We start from the raw sequence: 20791 nt of genomic DNA, 5'->3' as shown, positions 1-20791 counted from the left end.
GGTCTCCAGTGACCAAACGTCATCTCCTGTTAACCTGATTCCACCTAACCTCATCGCTATCTGCCTCTCAGACGGCCAGAAACCAGCGTGTGGTGGTTCCATGGTGTAATGGTTAGCACTCTGGGCTTTGAATCCAGCGATCCGAGTTCAAATCTCTCTGGAACCTTTATAGCTTGTTTTGCAGAAGGGCGGGAAAAAACAGAGCTGACGGCAACTGCTGATGTGGCGGTGAAACTGGCACTCTAAAAGCCAGTCGAGATCGGGGAAACATGGGCTTAAAAAGAAAAGGCTTCACGTGCTCTTTACTGTCGCGCTTCTGGGCTGAATGACTAAACACCTCTGCTGCTCGGTGGGAAAAGGCTACCCACGCCAAGGTTCCATGGTGTAATGGTTAGCACTCTGGACTCTGAATCCAGCGATCCGAGTTCAAAATCGGTGGGACCTGCTTTTGCCAGGAATGTGCGCAGGACCTCGTCCGAAAAAAACTTTTCTGATTCCACCTAGCCTCATCGCTATCTGCCTCTCAGACGGCCAGAGACCAGCGTGTGGTGGATCCATGGTGCAATGGTTAGCACTCTGGGCTTTGAATCCAGCGATCCGATTTCAAATCTCGGTGGAAACTTTTTAACTTGTTTTGCGGAAGGGCGGGAAAAAACAGAGCTGATGCGCAACTGCTGATGTGGCGGTGAAACTGAACATCCCTTTGAAGTGAGCGTAAAAGGGCAATACACCATGTGGAGAATGCAGGCATTGATCCCGCTACCTCTCGCATGCTAAGCGAGCGCTCTACCATTTGAGCTAATTCCCCTCGACGATGTGGAGAGAAGGTGTCCATCTCACAGCATGTGTAAAAGTGCTGCAGCGTGGTTTCCAATGCCCACAAAGCAAAGAGACCGTATTTCCTCTGTGTCGGCAACTTTGCACTGGCTACCGTTTAGTTGTACATTTAATTAAACCTTTGTGCTTTAAGCCTTGCAAACGGAAATGTTTGCGGCCAAGCAGCAGCAGGAAGGATGTGTGTGTGTTGGCTCGTTGGTCTAGGGGAATGATTGCTCAGTTGCCTCGTGTGCAAAGAAGACAGCGGGTGTTATGTGAGAGTTTACATCAGCTCAAGTTTGCTGTGGCGCATGCATGGAATGTTCATGTTTTGTTCCGGGTGGTGGAGGCCTGTGTTCCATAGAGGTCCTGCTCAAAACTCCTTTTAAAACACCATCGAGCATCTGCAATAGCTTCCGACTTTGATCGAATGTGGATTTTGTTCTCATAAGGAGGGCACCAGTAACTTGTAACCTATCAGGCATCAGGTCAATCGATTTGGCATACGCCCATATGTACTAGCGTTTTTTGTAGGTCAAGTTCCGGTTTGACAGACCCGAAACGGAACTTTAGCTCCGGGTTGTGATTGTGCATATTACTGGCCTGCTCTACTGGGTGAAATTGTATCCCCCAACAACATATATGGCTTAAACAAACAAAGTACACTCTGAGCCTGGCTCTAGGCTTAACCCTGACTTTACCTGCAAGACGCTATGCCAAGCCTGTGCGAAATGTGAGGCTCCGGATGACGGGCGCAATTTAGGCACGGATAAAAACCGCGACCAGCCCCAAGCAGCTCACAGCGGCTGCCCGGCTAGCTCAGTCGGTAGAGCATGAGACTCTTTATCTCAGGGTCGTGGGTTCGAGCCCCACGTTGGGTGTATCTATTAGCGTATCTACTCTGAATCCAGCGATCTGAGTTCAAATCTCGGCGGGACCTGCTTCTGCCAAGTTTGCTGTGGCGCGTGCATGGAATGTTCATGTTTTGTTCCGGGTGGTGGAGGCCTGTGTTCCAGAGTGGTCCTGCTCAAAACTCCTTTTAAAACACCATCGAGCATCTGCAATAGCTTCCGACTTTGATCGAATGTGGATTTTGTTCTCATAAGGAGGGCACCAGTAACTTGTAACCTATCAGGCATCAGGTCAATCGATTTGGCATACGCCCATATGTACTAGCGTTTTTTGTAGGTCAAGTTCTCACAAAGCAAAGAGACCGTATTTCCTCTGTGTCGGCAACTTTGCACTGGCTACCGTTTAGTTGTACATTTAATTAAACCTTTGTGCTTTAAGCCTGGCAAACGGAAATGTTTTCGGCCAGGCAGCAGCAGGAAGGACATGTGTGTGTTGGCTCGTTGGTCTAGGGGTATGATTCTCGCTTAGGGTGCGAGAGGTCCCGGGTTCAAATCCCGGACGAGCCCGTTCTCAGGCTTTGCTTTTAATCTCTTCAAGCTGACTAGGGCAACTAGGATATTCCTGGGAAATTGGGGATAAAAGGAGTCAGAGCGGGGCCGGTTAGTTCAGTTGGTTAGAGCGTGGTGCTAATAACGCCAAGGTCGTGGGTTCGATCTCCGTACTGGCCACACTTTTGCTCTCTGGGACCCTCAGCTCTGCTCACCTCGAAAGTGACGGGCGGTCTCCCAGAAATCCGTGCTGGACAAACCATTTGCCAGTAGACCTGGCCGAAATAGCTCAGTTGGGAGAGCGTTAGACTGAAGATCTAAAGGTCCCTGGTTCGATCCCGGGTTTCGGCAGAGCAACCTGGTTCCTGTGTTTTTGGTCGAGGGTCTCCAGTGAGCAAACGTCATCTCCTGTTAACCTGATTCCACCTAGCCTCATCTCTCAGACGGCCAGAGACCAGCGTGTGGTGGTTCCATGGTGTAATGGTTAGCACTCTGGGCTTTGAATCCAGCGATCCGAGTTCAAATCTCGGTGGAACCTTTTTAGCTTGTTTTGCGGAAGGGCGGGAAAAAACAGAGCTGATGCGCAACTGCTGATGTGGCGGTGAAACTGGCACTCTAAAAGCCAGTCGAGATCGGGGAAACATGGGCTTAAAAAGAAAAGGCTTCACGTGCTCTTTGCTGTCGCGCTTCTGGGCTGAATGACTAAACACCTCTGCTGCTCGGTGGGAAAAGGCTACCAACGCCAAGGTTCCATGGTGTAATGGTTAGCACTCTGGACTCTGAATCCAGCGATCCGAGTTCAAATCTCGGTGGGACCTGCTTTTGCCAGGAATGTGCGCAGGACCTCGTCCGAAAAAAACTTTTCTGATTCCACCTAGCCTCATCGCTATCTGCCTCTCAGACGGCCAGAGACCAGCGTGTGGTGGTTCCATGGTGCAATGGTTAGCACTCTGGGCTTTGAATCCAGCGATCCGAGTTCAAATCTCGGTGGAAACTTTTTTACTTGTTTTGCGGAAGGGCGGGAAAAAACAGAGCTGATGCGCAACTGCTGATGTGGCGGTGAAACTGAACATCCCTTTGAAGTGAGCGTAAAAGGGCAGTACACCACATGGAGAATGCAGGCATCGATCCCGCTACCTCTCGCATGCTAAGCGAGCGCTCTACCATTTGAGCTAATTCCCCTCGACGATGTGGAGAGAAGGTGTCCATCGCACAGCATGTGTAAAAGTGCTGCAGCGTGGTTTCCAATGCCCACAAAGCAAAGAGACCGTATTTCCTCTGTGTCGGCAACTTTGCACTGGCTACCGTTTAGTTGTACATTTAATTAAACCTTTGTGCTTTAAGCCTTGCAAACGGAAATGTTTGCGGCCAGGCAGCAGCAGGAAGGATGTGTGTGTGTTGGCTCGTTGGTCTAGGGGTATGATTGCTCAGTTGCCTCGTGTGCAAAGAAGACAGCGGGTGTTATGTGAGAGTTTACATCAGCTCAAGTTTGCTGTGGCGCATGCATGGAATGTTCATGTTTTGTTCCGGGTGGTGGAGGCCTGTGTTCCAGAGAGGTCCTGCTCAAAACTCCTTTTAAAACACCATCGAGCATCTGCAATAGCTTCCGACTTTGATCGAATGTGGATTTTGTTCTCATAAGGAGGGAACCAGTAACTTGTAACCTATCAGGCATCAGGTCAATCGATTTGGCATACGCCCATATGTACTAGCGTTTTTTTGTAGGTCAAGTTCCGGTTTGACAGACCCGAAACGGAACTTTAGCTCCGGGTTGTGATTGTGCATATTACAGGCCTGCTCTACTGGGTGAAATTGTATCCCCCAACAACATATATGGCTTAAACAAACAAAGTACACTCTGAGCCTGGCTCTAGGCTTAACCCTGACTTTACCCGCAAGACGCTATGCCAAGCCTGTGCGAAATGTGAGGCTCCGGATGACGGGCGCAATTTAGGCACGGATAAAAACCGCGACCAGCCCCAAGCAGCTCACAGCGGCTGCCCGGCTAGCTCAGTCGGTAGAGCATGAGACTCTTAATCTCAGGGTTGTGGGTTCGAGCCCCACGTTGGGCGTATCTATTAGCGTATCTACTCTGAATCCAGCGATCCGAGTTCAAATCTCGGCGGGACCTGCTTCTGCCAAGTTTGCTGTGGCGCATGCATGGAATGTTCATGTTTTGTTCCGGGTGGTGGAGGCCTGTGTTCCAGAGAGGTCCTGCTCAAAACTCCTTTTAAAACACCATCGAGCATCTGCAATAGCTTCCGACTTTGATCGAATGTGGATTTTGTTCTCAGAAGGAGGGCACCAGTAACTTGTAACCTATCAGGCATCAGGTCAATCGATTTGGCATACGCCCATATGTAGTAGCGTTTTTTGTAGGTCAAGTTCCGGTTTGACAGACCCGAAACGGAACTTTAGCTCCGGGTTGTGATTGTGCATATTACTGGCCTGCTCTACTGGGTGAAATTGTATCCCCCAACAACATATATGGCTTAAACAAACAAAGTACACTCTGAGCCTGGCTCTAGGCTTAACCCTGACTTTACCCGCAAGACGCTATGCCAAGCCTGTGCGAAATGTGAGGCTCCGGATGACGGGCGCAATTTAGGCACGGATAAAAACAGCGACCAGCCCCAAGCAGCTCACAGCGGCTGCCCGGCTAGCTCAGTCGGTAGAGCATGAGACTTTTAATCTCAGGGTCGTGGGTTCGAGCCCCACGTTGGGCGTATCTATTAGCGTATCTACTCTGAATCCAGCGATCCGAGTTCAAATCTCGGCGGGACCTGGTTCTGCCAAGTTTGCTGTGGCGCGTGCATGGAATGTTCATGTTTTGTTCCGGGTGGTGGGGGCCTGTGTTCCAGAGTGGTCCTGCTCAAAACTCCTTTTAAAACACCATCGAGCATCTGCAATAGCTTCCGACTTTGATCGAATGTGGATTTTGTTCTCATAAGGAGGGCACCAGTAACTTGTAACCTATCAGGCATCAGGTCAATCGATTTGGCATACGCCCATATGTACTAGCGTTTTTTGTAGGTCAAGTTCTCACAAAGCAAAGAGACCGTATTTCCTCTGTGTCGGCAACTTTGCACTGGCTACCGTTTAGTTGTACATTTAATTAAACCTTTGTGCTTTAAGCCTGGCAAACGGAAATGTTTTCGGCCAGGCAGCAGCAGGAAGGACTTGTGTGTGTTGGCTCGTTGGTCTAGGGGTATGATTCTCGTTTAGGGTGCGAGAGGTCCCGGGTTTAAATCCCGGACGAGCCCGTTCTCAGGCTTTGCTTTTAATCTCTTCAAGCTGACTAGGGCAACTAGGATATTCCTGGGAAATTGGGGATAAAAGGAGTCAGATCGGGGCCGGTAGAGCGTGGTGCTAATAACGCCAAGGTCGTGGGTTCGATCCCCGTTGTAGATTTAAAAATCTTGCTTCCCCTTATTATTGTTTAATTTCATGGAAACAGACACCAGTTATTCTGCCAAGATATTTATTTATTTTACCAATTTATATAAGGCATAAGGGAGAGAGTGACAATGGACCGGACAAAGATCTTCCTTCCAGCATCTCGCTCATTTCTCTCTCTCTGCCCTAGACAAAGAGCTTCAGTTCTTATATGTTGAATAAAAAAAACTGCATTACCTGAGAAACATGTGGTTCCCCTTAACAGAGAGGTCCCCCTTAACATAGGAATGCATATTTTACTTGGTGGAAAAACACTATACATTCAGTCTCTCAACACGCACCCAAAGTCTCTCTCCCCACATATGTTCAGAACAGTATGTGAACAGTAGAATTCACAAAATACAATGATTACATATGATTATGAATGCATATAAAAAGTACAAAACAGATACATAATACTACTGTTATGAATATCAATAAAAAGTAATAATAAAACTAAAAACAGTATTAAATTATGAGATTTAAGTCTTCAGTCCCTCCACTGGAACTACGGCCGTCAGTTCCACACCATCATTCCCAGGTTGCGACCCTATTGAAGTGATAGTGAGGAGGAGAAATAGACCAAGTCATAGACATAAAGGACAGAAGAATGGAAACAGAAAAGAAAAGAAAACAAATAACAAAAAAAACCAACCCATGTTATGTCCCCGCATACTATGTGTCATTTAATGTCTATGTGTATGCATTTAAAATGAACCCCAATCATCTAAGGAAAGAAAAAACTAATAAATCTTCTGCCAGTGCCTCGACTCGTTATGAAATTAACTCCTCAAGTTCCTGGCTCCAAAATAACAAACTAAAATAAACGTTGATGTTAAAGGATCCTATCCCTTGGGGTTGGAAATCAGTAAACGGGTGTTCATTGTTTGTGAAGTTGTGTTTTGTAAGTATTGTAGTGTATAAAATCTCCTATCTCACACCGTATTTCCCATTCTCGGTTCTATCCATATGGTTAGTAATAACCAATTTTACAGGTTTGGTACTTGTCTTCCTAGTAACACATAAGATGAGTTTTATTACTAACAGAAACACAAAAACTCCTACCATAATCAAAACTATCCATTCCGACCATGATAAATTCCCTGGAATTCGTGCTAATTTCCTCTCAGACATCAATTTAGCTACTCCATTCGCTACTATAACATGACCCATTGCTTGAAGTCCCTCCTCTTGAGCTGCCTTAACACTCCCTTTAACTCTCCTAACCATTTCAAAGAGTTCATAATTCCTCTCCTCCACCAAATCATTATTCCACCACTGTGGATCTAACTGCAACAATTGCACATGTGGAACATGAATTCCACCCAATTGAAGAGGATAGAGAATCTCTACACAAAATGGATCAGACGGAATTGGACACAACTTTCCTCCGTATATCATATTTTCACTCATTCCATCATGTAATATACACCACTGTGCTTCTGACACCTGCCATGCACCTGTGGCTTGATGTAAAGGAACTACTTCCCAAACTGCAGATCCATTAAGAGATAGACTAAACATTGTAGAGCATGAGCAAATTACCCACTCATGTTCCTGAACACAACAGTCTGTGGTAGAAATCATTGGTGTTTCGCCTTCAGCCCAATATCCATTCCTTCCTAATCTAATTACTGAATTTCCTTGCCTAACCCCCATTGATTGGAATCGTCTAACTGTCATAATATTGCGCTTCCCATATTGAGGCCATACCATAATCAAAGGTAATGTTCCAGAACCTGACAACGAATCTTCATTAATTGCGATTTTAACTAATGGAACATGTTTAGCAGAAGTCAAATTAAGTTGATTACCGAAAACCACTAACAAAGATTCTGCTATTCGCTCAGGAACTTGACCTATTCGAATAACTTGAATGTCCTCTACCATTTGATCCTTTAAATTCTGTGCCAAAAATAAACACGCCGCACGATGTGTCTCAAAATTAGACGATTTCACTAATGCATCTGCCAATTCCTTCGCTGCGTTATTAAGATGCTGACCCGCTGCTAAAATATGTAGAGAACCTTGAAGAGCCTCAGTGAGTCCTTTCCCAGTCATTGTTCCCACCCTTTGAGTGTATTCGCTTAGTTGGTTCATCTGAGCAGTATTGCTAATTGAATTGACAGATCCAAATACCCCCGCTATATCTCCCCATATACTCCGAGGTGTACGATTTCGACTTTTCAGAGGATCTTAAGAGGTATAATATTTAACTTCTTTCTCCAACCAACTCCTTATTTGTGTGAAATTTCCACAGTAGGACTGATCAAAAACAGTAAGAAGAGATATCAAGTTACAATTAATGCGTTGTCGCACCATGTGAGCTTCATTTATCAAGGTTTTGGTTTCTTTTGCTAACAAGATACCATGAGCTGGTGCAATAGTTGTACTTGGGCATGTTTTAGCTTTGTTTGTCTTTTCCGCAGAAAGATAAAAACACCGTCCAATTTCTCCAGTTTCTAGTTCAGTCTCACAATATTCATTTTCATCTTCCGAATGCCAAATTCGTACGTAATTTCCCTTGAATCTTGTTGTTCCCGAGGTTGAATCCCTTAGAAACCCCTCACATGGCAACACTATGGGATATATACAGCCTTGAGCTAATGAATCCCATATTGTAAGCATGTGAGTACGATTCAAAATGAAGTTAATTTCCACATTAGTAGACGTTATGAGGTTTAACCCCACAATTTCACATTGTTCTTTTGAACAAATTTCTCGCCTTTGAGCACTACCAGAATACCCCCCATCTTTCACCGGCCAAATTACTCTGCTTTTGTAACATTGATGGTGAAAGTCACATCCACCGTAGATGCCCTCACGATATTTAGCAAGCTCTTTATCATTACGTGGCACCCAATCCCATAATCCCCATTTGGAAATAAAGGGTAGAGTAAAATGTTGGCCAGATTTCAGAGTTGCATTCCGAGTGATTCCTTGAACTCGAGGAGTCCATAAAGCTTGGCTTCCTTGGTAAATGCCAAGTAAAATTAAAAACAAGCATACCATTGTCGTGGTGTATCGAGAATAACTTGCGACCATCTCTAATCAATGTCAATGGAATTGATTCCTGAAATGGAAGCAGAAAAATAATTAATCATCACTCCTTTTCCTAGTCTTTAAAGTTAATGGATGAACAGTGCTCAATCTCAGGCCATAAGCCGTCATCACTTTGTTCATTCACTAAGCAAGGTTTAACTTGTGACCAATGATACCATCTATCTGTTCCTACACACTTCCCTTTGAGGCAAACACTTGTATCAGTTGTTAAGAGTATCTCATATGGTCCCTCCCACCTAGGTTCTAAACCTCTCCTAACAATACGTTTGACCATAACAAAACTGCCTAACTCAGGAATGTGTGGAATGTCAGTAGTGGTGTGTTTTTCATCCCATTGCTGTTGAGCTTCTCGCACTTTCTTATTATTGTCTTTGGTAGCTTTGTCCAGCATTGTGAGATAGCGTCGTAACTTCTCTTGGAACAAAGTAGAATCTCCTCCTGTTCCTGCAGGTGGCGGAGCATCAGGAGGTAGAAGCATTGCTCTTCCAGTCATCAGTTCAAAAGGAGTTAGTCCTGTTACTCTGTTTGGAGTTGCTCTCAGGTTCCACAGAATAGCAGGTAATAACTTATGCCAACCTTGACCAGTCTGCAGAATGGCTTTGGTTAAAGATGTTTTCAACGATCTGTTCAACCTCTCTACCATCCCTGAACTTTCCGGATGGTACGGAATGTGGAATTTCTGTTTGATCCCCATCAATTTCATTGCTTCCTTCATCAGTTTTCCAGTGAAGTGAGTTCCATTGTCAGAATCAATTTCATATGGCAGACCCCAGCGAGGAAAAACTTCTTCAACCATTACTCGTGCCGCCGCTTCAGCAGTGCAAGTTTTCGTAGGGAATGCTTCCATCCACCTAGTAAATCTGTCCATGATTACTAGAATGTATTGGTACCCTCCACTGGGTGATAAAGGTCCTGTGAAATCAATTTGGAGGTGTGTCCATGGACCTGTTGGTCTGGGTGCATGTGACATTCGCACCTTTACAGATTTTCCCACATTTGCTTTCAGGCAGATCAAACATCTCCTAGAATAATCATCAATGTCTCTCATCATCCGTGGCCACCACCAAGTCTCGCTGATTTGAGCTTTCATTGCTTTTGCTCCAGCATGCACTTTTCCATGATACAGCTGCATTAGTTCTCTTCTTGTTCCGATAGGCATCACCACTTGTCCTGTTGGGATTCTCCAGATACCTTGATCATCCTCTTTCGCTCCCTCTTTTATCCATTGTTCTTTCTCTTCATCTGTCTCAGTTTGATATGAAAGAAGATGGAGCTCAGGATTGTCTTTGCTGTTTTCCTCTACCACGGTAACAGGAGTAAGAGGAAGTAGAGCTGCTTCTCTAGCTGCTGCATCCGCTGCCGTGTTTCCTTGACTTTCTTTGGACTTGTCAGATTGATGTGATTTTACTTTAATCACGGCTGCTTCTCTGGGTAAGTGACATGCTGCAATCAAGCGACGAATTATGGAAGCATGTTGTATTTCGCTCCCACTGCTAGTGATAAGTCCACGTTTTTTCCACAGGGCAAGGTAGTCATGGACCACGCCAAAAGCATAACGACTATCTGTGTAGATGTTGACTCGATCTCCTTCCGATAGTTCAAAAGCTTCCGTAAGTGCCATGAGCTCAGCTACTTGTGCTGAATATTGCCCAGAAAGAGCTCCTTTCTTCACAACAGTTCCATCAGCTTCCACCACAGCCCATCCGGTATGTCGTTTTCCATCAACATAGTAACTGGATCCATCAACCCATAACTCCTTGTCTGGATTTTCAAGAGGTATTGGATTAACAGGACCAAGACTTTCTTCTTCTACTTGTTTTTCACACTCGTGTGGTGTTCCCTCATGTGGTTCTAGCATCATTGTTGCAGGGTTAAGGGATGTGTCTCTGATGATTTCCACTCTCAAATCCTTGTTCAACAAAGTTGCTTCCCACTTTGCTCTCCTTGCGTCGGTTATGGTCTTGATGTTTGTGTTGTTCAACAGCGTCACTATACTGTGTGGAGTGTGCAATATGATCGTTTGTGCTCCTATCAGATTTTCCACAGCATCCACTGCCCATGTGGCACCATCGAGAGCTTGTATACATCGTGGTTGACCAATCATTGTGACAGGAATCTTTGTGGAAAAGTATCCAACTGGTCTGTATCGATCACCTGGTTTTTGACACAGTACTGCTGAGTAGGTCTCATCTCCCACCCTGGTCCACAAATGAAATGGCAATCGTCCATCAGGAAGCCCCAAGGCTGGGGCTGAAGTCAGTTTTTCTTTCATAGAAGTAAACGCTTCCTCAGCTTCCGATGTCCAGTTTATCTGTTCCACTCCAGGCTTTCCTCCCTTGTACAGGTCGATGAGAGGGCTAGTGATGCTCGCAAAGTCAGGTACATACTGACGACAATAGTTAAAAAGTCCCATCACCTTCCGCATTCCTGTAACTGTTAGAGGTTTTGGAAGTTGTCGTAATGCCTCTACACGCTCTGTTGTCATTCTCCTTCCCTCAACAGATATTTCTTGGCCCAAGTAGATAACCTTAGTTTTGGCCAGCTGTGCTTTGTCGGGGTTGACTTTGAATCCTCCTTTCCCAAGGGCTTGTAGGACAACATTCAGAGCAAATATATGGCTCTTTTCGTCTGGGCTTGCAATTAACAAGTCATCCACGTATTGGAGGCACACACTTCCTGAACTGTCAATTTCAGCTTTTCGCTCAGTTAAGAACTGATCCAAAGTTCCACAGGAGAAAGATTAAGACCTTGTGGGAGTCTGTTCCAAACATACTGTTTTGCGCCCACTGTGAAGGCCAATTTCTCTTGGGATCTTTCATCAATAGGTATAGACCAGAAAGCCGACAGTACATCCAGTACCGTGAAAATTCTTGAATTACCTGGAATATCATTCAGAATGGTGGCAGGATTGGCCACAATAGGATGCGGTTTTGGTGTTACACTGTTAAGTCTTGTGTAATCAATGGTTAATCTCCATGAATTATCAGATTTCTTGACAGGCCAGACAGGACTATTAGTGGTAGATGAAGTTTGTCTGATGATCCCTTCAGCTTCCAAATCTGCCACTATCTCTTCCACGGCTTGTCTTGCTTCAGGTCGGATAGGGTATTGTTTATGAGGGGCATGTATCGGCCCCTCAATAACAACGGGGTCAATGTTGGCTTCGCCACAATCCAATTTGTGTTTAGCCCAAACATCTGGATATAAACTGCACACAAGACCCCACACACCATCTGTTCCCCAATCTCTGATGATTGGTTTTGCTGCACCAACAGAACTTAAATTACATGTGCGATCTTCGTGTGGTATTATCCCAGCTGTTGTAGCGATTTGACGACTGTCAGTGAAGATGATCGTGTTCAACAATGGAAGAATGTCCATGCCAATAAGGCTTCCTTGTGAATTCGGTCCCACCCAGAAAGATGTCCATAAGACTTCATCTACATGTATTTGCAGTGGAACTTGTATACTTTTGCGAAATGTTGTGATACCTCCTCCAACTCCTTCAACTTCCATAGTTTCATCTGTTGTAGGTAGGTTCAGATCTGTTATTGAAATGGCTGCTCCAGTGTCGACCAGAATGTCGCATGGGTGGCCCCCTATTAATGCATTGATGAAAAGGCGATTGTCTCTTTTCTTGCTAATACAGGGGGCCGCTGATTCCTATTGCGGACGCATAATTCCCTCAATCAGCTGACGGACTTGTGCTTCAGTCCACGTCTTTCCTTGAGAGGTTTCATCATGATTTTTCGCACTGACTTGTTTAAATGATGGACCTTGACCTTCTGCTCCACCTCCTTTAGCCCAACAATCTTTTCTTGAGTGGCCACGCTTGCCACAGTTGCTGCAAACAATCATCCTATTCTTTGTGTCCATGTTGTATTGAGCTGTCGCCACTCCTCTTCGATTTGACTTGTTTCCCTCTTCCTTGTTTGATCTCATAGCCATCTCTAGACGGCCAGCCCATTGCATAATTTGGTCAAATGTTTCGCCTGGGTTAACTCCAAGTGATAAGGCTTGTTGGTATTTAGAGCTAAAGCCATCCACAAGTGTGTCAGTGAACTGTACATCATCTCTGTCGGGTTGTTTCTTAGCACAGAGGGCCCATCTCTCATAAGCATTCCACTTACGCAGAGCATATTCATCTGGAGATTCATCATCCTTTTGCTTAATTAATGTCACTGATGTGAATGGAATTTTACCGCTTCCCAAGATTTCTTGGATTTCTTTTCGGAATACATCTAATGCTTGCCAAAGACCCAGGGGTCGTCCCTGGCCATCAACCCACAAGTCTACCCATTGGGCTGTTGTTATCGACGATGGCAAGCGTTCCCATCGGTCTCTTGGGCTTTTAGCTTTCACAATGGTGTATATATCTCTTAATGACATTTGATGTGCTTCAACCAGAGAGTCTAATTCTCGCCAAAACTCTGTGTTTGGATCTTGCCTCTTCAGAGGAGGCAAAGCTGTGAGAATGGCTTGCCGTTCACCTGGTGTGAATGGTCTCTCTTCTGTCATCATTTCTGATTGTAATTCTTCCCTTTTAATCACAGGTGAAGAAAATTCAGGACCGATCTTGTCAACTGTGATCATGTCGTCATCTCTTGTCTCATCATCCCAGTCAGATCCATAATTACGAGCTGGTGTACATCGCAGCATGTCTCTGGTTGGCTGGGCTGATTTAGATCTCGTTATTATGGGAGCTGCTTGTGCAGATGCAACATACATTTTGTCAACTGGACCTCCATTTGATCTTGAAGCTTGAAGCTGTGTCAGAGGTTCAGATGAACTTGTATATTGTTCAGGCAAAGTTGGATAGATTGGTTTGTAAGGAGGAGGCGTTACAGTTGTCACGGATTTCACTGGTGCTTGTGAATATTTCCTTTCAGCTTCAGTTATTATATTTGTCCAATCTGGATCAAATGAATCATCACTGGTTGTATTTTCTTTCTCTGAACATGTGATAGACATGATTTTGTTCAGCTTATTATATGCTTCAATTTGAGGCTTCATTGCTTCAACAAGTGGAACTGGACCACCATTTATATCACAACAAATTCCACCTTGTTTCACAATCCAATGAGCTGCAAGTATTGGGAATGCTTTTGACTTGATCTTGTCTTTTTGGGACTCGAACCAGCTTAACTGTGCATCCATAGATGCATTGATATCCAGTCCTTTTTTCAAAAGTTTAGTTTGTTTCTTGTCCTTTCTGTCCAGATACCAAGCAGATATTGTTCTGCTGTTACAGACACTTTCTGCCATCTTGTAAAGTATTCAAAGTCTGTGCACTCAGAACAGCTGGATTATGGGTATGTATGTGTGTGTATGTCTGTGTGTGAATTCTAGGGGGGGCTATGTATTATGTGTGCGTCTATGTTCAGAAACTGCAGCCTATGTGATGCGTCTGTGTGTGTGCTCAGAGCTGCAGGCTGTGTGTGCGAATTCTAGGGGGGCTACCCTGCTTCTCTCTCCCCCTCTTTCCCTTCTCCAACTGTATGTGTGTGTGTGTGTGTGAAGGTATAGAGAAATTCTGAAGGAAGGGGCTGCTTCTCTCTCTTTCCCTCACTCAAACAAAAGAAAAATTTAAAGAGAAGTTAACTCCAATGTTTTTCAGTATTTTGTTTTGTTTTTCAGTTAACTCAGAACTATTTTCTTTCTTTTTTAATATTTTAATTTGATCTCAGATTAATTTCTTTGTTTCTTCTTTTTTCTTTATTTTTTTTTTCTCTTGAAGTCTTCTCAGATCAGTATCCTCAAATATTTGAACAGCTTTACGGTCAGATTCAGAATGCCCGCGATCCTAGCTAGTTACAAAGGGCGCCTTTTATACTTGTATTACTTCAGCGTGTTACAATGTTTTAGATATTACCCTGCCATCGTTTTTACAGTATCGCCACATTTAACCGCTTTAATAAATCAAGTATCGCTTGTGTTACTCTTTCCTCGTCTCCTTCTGAGAACGAATCTTCAGTGTGTTGGATGTTTTAGGGATTAATCTGCCATCGTTTTAAAACAGTCCCGCCACAATCCAACCACGTCGCAGATGCAACCAAGCAAATTTTCTAACTTAACCGTCTTATAGCTAATTCTCCCAAATTTCTGACTAGATGGCCTTTTTTCTAAAAAAGATCCATCTCCATCCCAGCATATCAAATATTGTTAGAGATGTACTGATCAGATAACAACTTAAATAAGTCAATTAGTTCGAATTAATTTTTACTTATTTTTATATATATATTTTTTTCCTTATGTCTTATATTCATTGGCAAAACAACTGGTACTTAAAATAACAGTTCTTTTCAGCAGTTTCAGTCACTGTCTCTAATCATCAGGCAGACTCAGAACTTTTTAGAAAGGAAAAAGTCTTACCTGCTATGATTGAGACAAATGCCTGGGTATGCGATCCTGTTCGTGACGCCAAATTGTAGATTTAAAAATCTTGCTTCCCCTTATTATTGTTTAATTTCATGGAAACAGACACCAGTTATTCTGCCAAGATATTTATTTATTTTACCAATTTATATAAGGCATAAGGGAGAGAGTGACAATGGACCGGACAAAGATCTTCCTTCCAGCATCTCGCTCATTTCTCTCTCTCTGCCCTAGACAAAGAGCTTCAGTTCTTATATGTTGAATAAAAAAAAAACCTGCATTACCAGAGAAACATGTGGTTCCCCTTAACAGAGAGGTCCCCCTTAACATAGGAATGCATATTTTACTTGGTGGAAAAACACTATACATTCAGTCTCTCAACACGCACCCAAAGTCTCTCTCCCCACATATGTTCAGAACAGTATGTGAACAGTAGAATTCACAAAATACAATGATTACATATGATTATGAATGCATATAAAAAGTACAAAACAGATACATAATACTACTGTTATGAATATCAATAAAAAGTAATAATAAAACTAAAAACAGTATTAAATGATGAGATTTAAGTCTTCACCCGTACTGGCCACACTTTTGCTCTCTGGGACCCTCAGCTCTGCTCACCTCGAAAGTGACGGGCGGTCTCCCAGAAATCCCTGCTGGACAAACCATTTGCCAGTAGACCTGGCCGAAATAGCTCAGTTGGGAGAGCGTTAGACTGAAGATCTGTCCGGGTTTCGGCAGAGCAACCTGGTTCCTGTGTTTTTGGTCGAGGGTCTCCAGTGACCAAACGTCATCTCCTGTTAACCTGATTCCACCTAACCTCATCGCTATCTGCCTCTCAGACGGCCAGAAACCAGCGTGTGGTGGTTCCATGGTGTAATGGTTAGCACTCTGGGCTTTGAATCCAGCGATCCAAGTTCAAATCTCTCTGGAACCTTTATAGCTTGTTTTGCAGAAGGGCGGGAAAAAACAGAGCTGACGGCAACTGCTGATGTGGCGGTGAAACTGGCACTCTAAAAGCCAGTCGAGATCGGGGAAACATGGGCTTAAAAAGAAAAGGCTTCACGTGCTCTTTACTGTCGCGCTTCTGGGCTGAATGACTAAACACCTCTGCTGCTCGGTGGGAAAAGGCTACCCATGCCAAGGTTCCATGGTGTAATGGTTAGCACTCTGGACTCTGAATCCAGCGATCCGAGTTCAAATCTCGGTGGGACCTGCTTTTGCCAGGAATGTGCGCAGGACCTCGTCCGAAAAAAACTTTTCTGGTTCGATCCCCGTACTGGCCACACTTTTGCTCTCTGGGACCCTCAGCTCTGCTCACCTCGAAAGTGACGGGCGGTCTCCCAGAAATCCCTGCTGGACAAACCATTTGCCAGTAGACCTGGCCGAAATAGCTCAGTTGGGAGAGCGTTAGACTAAAGATCTAAAGGTCCCTGGTTCGATCCCGGGTTTCGGCAGAGCAACCTGGTTCCTGTGTTTTTGGTCGAGGGTCTCCAGTGAGCAAACGTCATCTCCTGTTAACCTGATTCCACCTAGCCTCATCGCTATCTGCCTCTCAGACGGCCAGAGACCAGCGTGTGGTGGTTCCATGGTGTAATGGTTAGCACTCTGGGCTTTGAATCCAGCGATCCGAGTTCAAATCTCGGTGGAACCTTTTTAGCTTGTTTTGCGGAAGGGCGGGAAAAAACAGAGCTGATGCGCAACTGCTGATGTGGCGGTGAAACTGGCACTCTAAAAGCCAGTCGAGATCGGGGAAACATGGGCTTAAAAAGAAAAGGCTTCACGTAATCTTTGCTGTCGCGCTTCTGGGCTGAATGACTAAACACCTCTGCTGTTCGGTGGGAAAAGGCTACCCACGCCAAGGTTCCATGGTGTAATGGGTAGCACTCTGGACTCTGAATCCAGCGATCCGAGTTCAAATCTCGGTGAGACCTGCTTTTGCCAGGAATGTGCGCAGGACCTCGTCCGAAAAAAACTTTTCTGATTCCACCTAGCCTCATCGCTATCTGCCTCTCAGACGGCCAGAGACCAGCGTGTGTTGGTTCCATGGTGCAATGGTTAGCACTCTGGGCTTTGATTCCAGCGATCCGAGTTCAAATCTCGGTGGAAACTTTTTTACTTGTTTTGCGGAAGGGCGGGAAAAAACAGAGCTGATGCGCAACTGCTGATGTGGCGGTGAAACTGAACATCCCTTTGAAGTGAGCGTAAAAGGGCAGTACACCGCATGGAGAATGCAGGCATCGATCCCGCTACCTCTCGCATGCTAAGCGAGCGCTCTACCATTTGAGCTAATTCCCCTCGACGATGTGGAGAGAAGGTGTCCATCACACAGCATGTGTAAAAGTGCTGCAGCGTGGTTTCCAATGCCCACAAAGCAAAGAGACCGTATTTCCTCTGTGTCGGCAACTTTGCACTGGCTACCGTTTAGTTGTACATTTATTTAAACCTTTGTGCTTTAAGCCTTGCAAACGGAAATGTTTGCGGCCAGGCAGCAGCAGGAAGGATGTGTGTGTGTTGGCTCGTTGGTCTAGGGGTATGATTGCTCAGTTGCCTCGTGTGCAAAGAAGACAGCGGGTGTTATGTGAGAGTTTACATCAGCTCAAGTTTGCTGTGGCGCATGCATGGAATGTTCATGTTTTGTTCCGGGTGGTGGAGGCCTGTGTTCCAGAGAGGTCCTGCTCAAAACTCCTTTTAAAACACCATCGAGCATCTGCAATAGCTTCCGACTTTGATCGAATGTGGACTTTGTTCTCATAAGGAGGGCACCAGTAACTTGTAACCTATCAGGCATCAGGTCAATCGATTTGGCATACGCCCATATGTACTAGCGTTTTTTTGTAGGTCAAGTTCCGGTTTGACAGACCCGAAACGGAACTTTAGCTCCGGGTTGTGATTGTGCATATTACTGGCCTGCTCTACTGGGTGAAATAGTATCCCCCAACAACATATATGGCTTAAACAAACAAAGTACACTCTGAGCCTGGCTCTAGGCTTAACCCTGACTTTACCCGCAAGACGCTATGCCAAGCCTGTGCGAAATGTGAGGCTCCGGATGACGGGCGCAATTTAGGCACGGATAAAAACCGCGACCAGCCCCAAGCAGCTCACAGCGGCTGCCCGGCTAGCTCAGTCGGTAGAGCATGAGACTCTTAATCTCAGGGTCGTGGGTTCGAGCCCCACGTTGGGCGTATCTATTAGCGTATCTACTCTGAATCCAGCGATCCGAGTTCAAATCTCGGCGGCACCTGCTTCTGCCAAGTTTGCTGTGGCGCGTGCATGGAATGTTCATGTTTTGTTCCGGGTGGTGGAGGCCTGTGTTCCAGAGTGGTCCTGCTCAAAACTCCTTTTAAAACACCATCGAGCATCTGCAATAGCTTCCGACTTTGATCGAATGTGGATTTTGTTCTCATAAGGAGGGCACCAGTAACTTGTAACCTATCAGGCATCAGGTCAATCGATTTGGCATACGCCCATATGTACTAGCGTTTTTTGTAGGTCAAGTTCTCACAAAGCAAAGAGACCGTATTTCCTCTGTGTCGGCAACTTTGCACTGGCTACCGTTTAGTTGTACATTTAATTAAACCTTTGTGCTTTAAGCCTGGCAAACGGAAATGTTTTCGGCCAGGCAGCAGCAGGAAGGACATGTGTGTGTTGGCTCGTTGGTCTAGGGGTATGATTCTCGCTTAGGGTGCGAGAGATCCCGGGTTCAAATCCCGGACGAGCCCGTTCTCATGCTTTGCTTTTAATCTCTTCAAGCTGACTAGGGCAACTAGGATATTCCTGGGAAATTGGGGATAAAAGGAATCAGAGCGGGGCCGGTTAGCTCAGTTGGTTAGAGTGTGGTGGTAATAAAGCCAAGGTCGTGGGTTCGATCCCCGTACTGGCCACACTTTTGCTCTCTGGGACCCTCAGCTCTGCTCACCTCGAAAGTGACGGGCGGTCTCCCAGAAATCCCTGCTCGACAAACCATTTGCCAGTAGACCTGGCCGAAATAGCTCAGTTGGGAGAGCGTTAGACTGAAGATCTAAAGGCCCCTGGTTCGATCCCGGGTTTCGGCAGAGCAACCTGGTTCCTGTGTTTTTGGTCAAGGGTCTCCAGTGACCAAACGTCATCTCCTGTTAACCTGATTCCACCTAACCTCATCGCTATCTGGCTCTCAGACGGCCAGAAACCAGCGTGTGGTGGTTCCATGGTGTAATGGTTAGCACTCTGGGCTTTGAATCCAGCGATCCGAGTTCAAATCTCGGTGGAACCTTTTTAGCTTGTTTTGCGGAAGGGCGGGAAAAAACAGAGCTGATGCGCAACTGCTGATGTGGCGGTGAAACTGGCACTCTAAAAGCCAGTCGAGATCGGGGAAACATGGGCTTAAAAAGAAAAGGCTTCACGTGCTCTTTGCTGTCGCGCTTCTGGGCTGAATGACTAAACACCTCTGCTGCTCGGTTCGGAAAAGGCTACCCACGCCAAGGTTCCATGGTGTAATGGTTAGCACTCTGGACTCTGAATCCAGCGATCCGAGTTCAAATCTCGGTGGGACCTGCTTTTGCCAGGAATGTGCGCAGGACCTCGTCCGAAAAAAACTTTTCTGATTCCACCTAGCCTCATCGCTATCTGCCTCTCAGACGGCCAGAGACCAGCGTGTGGTGGTTCCATGGTGCAATGGTTAGCACTCTGGGCTTTGAATCCAGCGATCAGAGTTCAAATCTCAGTGGAAACTTTTTAACTTGTTTTGCGGAAGGGCGGGAAAAAACAGAGCTGATGCGCAACTGCTGATGTGGCGGTGAAACTGAACATCCCTTTGAAGTGAGCGTAAAAGGGCAGTACACCGCATGGAGAATGCGGGCATCGATCCCGCTACCTCTCGCTTGCGCCTGCTGCTTCCTACCGATTGAGCCAAAGTAAGCCCAAAGTAAGCCCACATGAGCCAATCGCGTTTCTCTGCTGTGGCTTACTTTTGACCAATCGCGGGTCTCTCCTGTGGCTTACTTTTGACCAATTGCGTTTCTATCCCATGGCTTACTTTTGACCAATCGTGTTTCTCTTCTGTGACGTACTTTTGACCAATCAGCGGCTGCTATTATTGTCATCTTCGCAACAGGTAAGGCTATTCTTCATTACTGTATAATCGTTTATTATTTATTCATATACAGTGTGTATTTTTGGAAAATTAGACATGCCAATATAGCTAGCTAGCGTGTATATTACAGGTTTACTTCAGTACCTGTGAACCTGTAACTTTTCCCATGATAAAATACAGAAAAGAAAACATGTAGCTACTGTTAAGTTAATTAGCCGGCCGCTAATTAAGCTATATCCTCCTGAGACCAAAAAAAGTTTAGTTAATTTAGTTTTTTTGTGTGTGTGTGTGTCATTACATTGTTTAGAGCATAAGAAAGTTTTTTACAAAAAGGTTTTTTTTTTTTTTTTTTATAATGTTCATATAGGTTATACTATGTCTTCTGTAGAGGACACTAGGACTCATTTTTTATTATTATTATTTAAAAAGACATGAATAGGCAAAAACAATGTGTTTTTTTTTTAAATCACCAATAATTGTTTAGGTTTCAGGATTTTATATACCAAACTTTGTATGAAGATGATTCCCAACTATGTTATAAAAGATAACAGAATGATTTGATATAGACTTCCATTTTGCTTTATGCAATATGTGTGTAAAATGGCCATAAGCGGGTTTTCCC

At 45.0% G+C, this 20791-nt stretch overlaps 14 non-coding genes across 14 annotated transcripts; all 14 read left to right on the top strand.

Moving 5' to 3' along the window:
• Positions 1-2162: 2162 nt before the first annotated feature.
• Positions 2163-2234, top strand: trnap-agg (transfer RNA proline (anticodon AGG)). Its single transcript has one exon. It is a non-coding gene; the product is annotated as a tRNA-Pro (tRNA).
• Positions 2235-2494: 260 nt separating this feature from the next.
• trnaf-gaa (transfer RNA phenylalanine (anticodon GAA)) lies at positions 2495-2567 on the top strand. The gene has a single exon. It is a non-coding gene; the product is annotated as a tRNA-Phe (tRNA).
• A 115-nt stretch (positions 2568-2682) lies between these two features.
• On the top strand, positions 2683-2754 carry trnaq-uug (transfer RNA glutamine (anticodon UUG)). The gene has a single exon. It is a non-coding gene; the product is annotated as a tRNA-Gln (tRNA).
• Positions 2755-2962: 208 nt separating this feature from the next.
• trnaq-cug (transfer RNA glutamine (anticodon CUG)) lies at positions 2963-3034 on the top strand. The gene has a single exon. It is a non-coding gene; the product is annotated as a tRNA-Gln (tRNA).
• A 106-nt stretch (positions 3035-3140) lies between these two features.
• Positions 3141-3212, top strand: trnaq-uug (transfer RNA glutamine (anticodon UUG)). The gene has a single exon. It is a non-coding gene; the product is annotated as a tRNA-Gln (tRNA).
• A 1657-nt stretch (positions 3213-4869) lies between these two features.
• trnak-uuu (transfer RNA lysine (anticodon UUU)) lies at positions 4870-4942 on the top strand. The gene has a single exon. It is a non-coding gene; the product is annotated as a tRNA-Lys (tRNA).
• An 11297-nt stretch (positions 4943-16239) lies between these two features.
• Positions 16240-16311, top strand: trnaq-cug (transfer RNA glutamine (anticodon CUG)). Its single transcript has one exon. It is a non-coding gene; the product is annotated as a tRNA-Gln (tRNA).
• Positions 16312-16479: 168 nt separating this feature from the next.
• Positions 16480-16552, top strand: trnaf-aaa (transfer RNA phenylalanine (anticodon AAA)). Its single transcript has one exon. It is a non-coding gene; the product is annotated as a tRNA-Phe (tRNA).
• A 125-nt stretch (positions 16553-16677) lies between these two features.
• Positions 16678-16749, top strand: trnaq-uug (transfer RNA glutamine (anticodon UUG)). Its single transcript has one exon. It is a non-coding gene; the product is annotated as a tRNA-Gln (tRNA).
• Positions 16750-16957: 208 nt separating this feature from the next.
• Positions 16958-17029, top strand: trnaq-cug (transfer RNA glutamine (anticodon CUG)). Its single transcript has one exon. It is a non-coding gene; the product is annotated as a tRNA-Gln (tRNA).
• A 106-nt stretch (positions 17030-17135) lies between these two features.
• On the top strand, positions 17136-17207 carry trnaq-uug (transfer RNA glutamine (anticodon UUG)). Its single transcript has one exon. It is a non-coding gene; the product is annotated as a tRNA-Gln (tRNA).
• A 1873-nt stretch (positions 17208-19080) lies between these two features.
• On the top strand, positions 19081-19153 carry trnaf-gaa (transfer RNA phenylalanine (anticodon GAA)). Its single transcript has one exon. It is a non-coding gene; the product is annotated as a tRNA-Phe (tRNA).
• Positions 19154-19278: 125 nt separating this feature from the next.
• On the top strand, positions 19279-19350 carry trnaq-uug (transfer RNA glutamine (anticodon UUG)). Its single transcript has one exon. It is a non-coding gene; the product is annotated as a tRNA-Gln (tRNA).
• A 209-nt stretch (positions 19351-19559) lies between these two features.
• On the top strand, positions 19560-19631 carry trnaq-cug (transfer RNA glutamine (anticodon CUG)). Its single transcript has one exon. It is a non-coding gene; the product is annotated as a tRNA-Gln (tRNA).
• The last annotated feature ends 1160 nt before the right edge of the window (positions 19632-20791 follow it).

Source organism: Rhinichthys klamathensis, unplaced genomic scaffold (assembly GCF_029890125.1).
Source record: "Rhinichthys klamathensis goyatoka isolate OS25496 unplaced genomic scaffold, OSU_Roscu_1.1 h1tg000176l_1, whole genome shotgun sequence".
NCBI classification, from domain to species: Eukaryota; Metazoa; Chordata; class Actinopteri; order Cypriniformes; family Leuciscidae; genus Rhinichthys; species Rhinichthys klamathensis.
The sequence above is the reverse complement of the archived record's forward strand: the minus strand, read 5'-3'. Positions and strand labels throughout refer to the sequence as shown.